This window comes from Ursus americanus, chromosome 6 (genome assembly GCF_024610735.1).
Source record: "Ursus americanus isolate L20-20 chromosome 6, mUrsAme1.1.p, whole genome shotgun sequence".
Lineage (NCBI taxonomy): Eukaryota > Metazoa > Chordata > Mammalia > Carnivora > Ursidae > Ursus > Ursus americanus.
In genome coordinates, this window is record NC_142132.1 from 37,929,755 (window position 1) to 37,931,465 (window position 1,711).

Genomic DNA, 1,711 nt, shown 5'->3' on the forward strand with positions numbered 1-1,711 from the left:
CTCAGCCCACCATCCAAGAAAGCAAAGCTCCAGGCAACAAAGTTTAGAGCTGAGAAATCACTAGGAGTGGACACGAAAGCGGGGACAGGATAGGAGCGAAGAACAAGGATCAAGCGAAAGAAGCCACAGGCGGCGTCGGGGCGGGGGGGGGGGGGGGGGGGGTGCTGGGAAGCCGCCAGGTTTGTTGGAACAATGCTGGACCTCTGGCGCCCTCTAGCAGACACTGGCCGCACCACCTCCTCCTCCGTTTGAGCGCAGACACCACCAGGAGAGCAGGCTGGATGTGGGCTCCTCCGCAGACACTGACACTTTCTCCACTTTCGAGTGGGTGACCTTGGGAAGTTATTGAAAACAGCTGTGCAGAAGTTTTTTCATTGGTAAAGTGGGGGTAATACTAGTCCTTACGTCCTGTAAGATGTTTATGAGGTTTAAATGTCCAAGCTGGAGTAACAGGGACCAGATTTATCCTCCTCCCCACACCCCTGCAAGAACCTCTGGGAGTGGGGATGTGGGTGTGCGGGGCGGGGGCGGGGGTGGGATTGACCTTATATCTGAAATAACAGTTTTCAGCACACGGCTCATCAGACACGAGGTATAGGGATCCCTGAGAGAGAGGAAACCGACGATCCCCATAATTGCCCATCTCACTTACCAGAGTTCCCACAGCACAAGGAGGTGACCCTGGCCCAGCTTGCAGACTCCATGAGCTGAGAAGACAAAGCTGAGAGTCCAAAGAAACCGAGACAAATACTGAGGACCTGGAGCAAGAGAGACCTGCAAAAAGAGACAACTTCAGAGAAGTCCCGTGCTCACTTCGGCAGCACATAACACTAAAACTGGAACAATAGAGAGATTAGAATGGCCCTGGGTAAGGATGACACACAAATTCTTGAAACTCCAGAGAAGGCCAGAGAAAGGGTCCCCTTTAAGATTACAGCAGAGTACTGATCAGCCTGTGTATAAACTATCAGAGCCCAGGAAAGACCTACCTGTCCACAGCAGAGGGAGGGGTACCCAGCATTCACACAGGACCAGAACACAGGACCAAAAGCCAGGCTGAAAACTTTGCAAACCCTGAGGCATTAGGTGGAATCTTGCTTCAGGAATAAGGAATGATTACCCCTAGAGTAAACACAGCCCCAACCCCCCTAAGAAATCTAAAGGCATGACCTGAAAGGATCAAACAGTTTCTAAGTAACTTAACTACACCCCAGGACAAAGCTCCGAAAAACATGCAGGAAAACGGAAATATCCAAAACACAATGATACAAAGTAACAATGTCCAGCAATCGATAAAAAATGGCCACACATGCAAAGCAGCAGGGAAAAGAACCCACAGAGAGGAAGACTCAAGCAATGGATTGAGCGCCAAAACACAGCACATCAAAATGGGTGGGATGGGGATCAAGCCACACTTGGAGGGAAAGTTACAGCACTAACTTGTTTGAAAGCAAGGAGAACCTCAAATCTATGCTTATCAGCTTCCATCTTAAAAAAATAAAAAAAGAAGAGCAAATTACACCCTGAGTCAGCAGGAGAAAGGAAGTAATAAACAGCGGGGCATAAATCAATGAAATAGAAAGTAGAAGAACAAGGAGAAAAATCAGTGAAATTAAAAAGCTGGAGGGTTTTTTTCTTTTTAAAAATCAATAAAATTGATAAACCCCTGGTCAGATTGATCACAAAATAGAAAAGAAAACTCAAATTACTA

The 1,711-nt window shown here is 47.5% G+C and overlaps 1 non-coding gene across 1 annotated transcript; it reads left to right on the top strand.

Moving 5' to 3' along the window:
* Positions 1-805: 805 nt before the first annotated feature.
* On the top strand, positions 806-909 carry LOC148109794 (U6 spliceosomal RNA). The gene has a single exon (XR_015725064.1). It is a non-coding gene; the product is annotated as a U6 spliceosomal RNA (small nuclear RNA).
* The last annotated feature ends 802 nt before the right edge of the window (positions 910-1,711 follow it).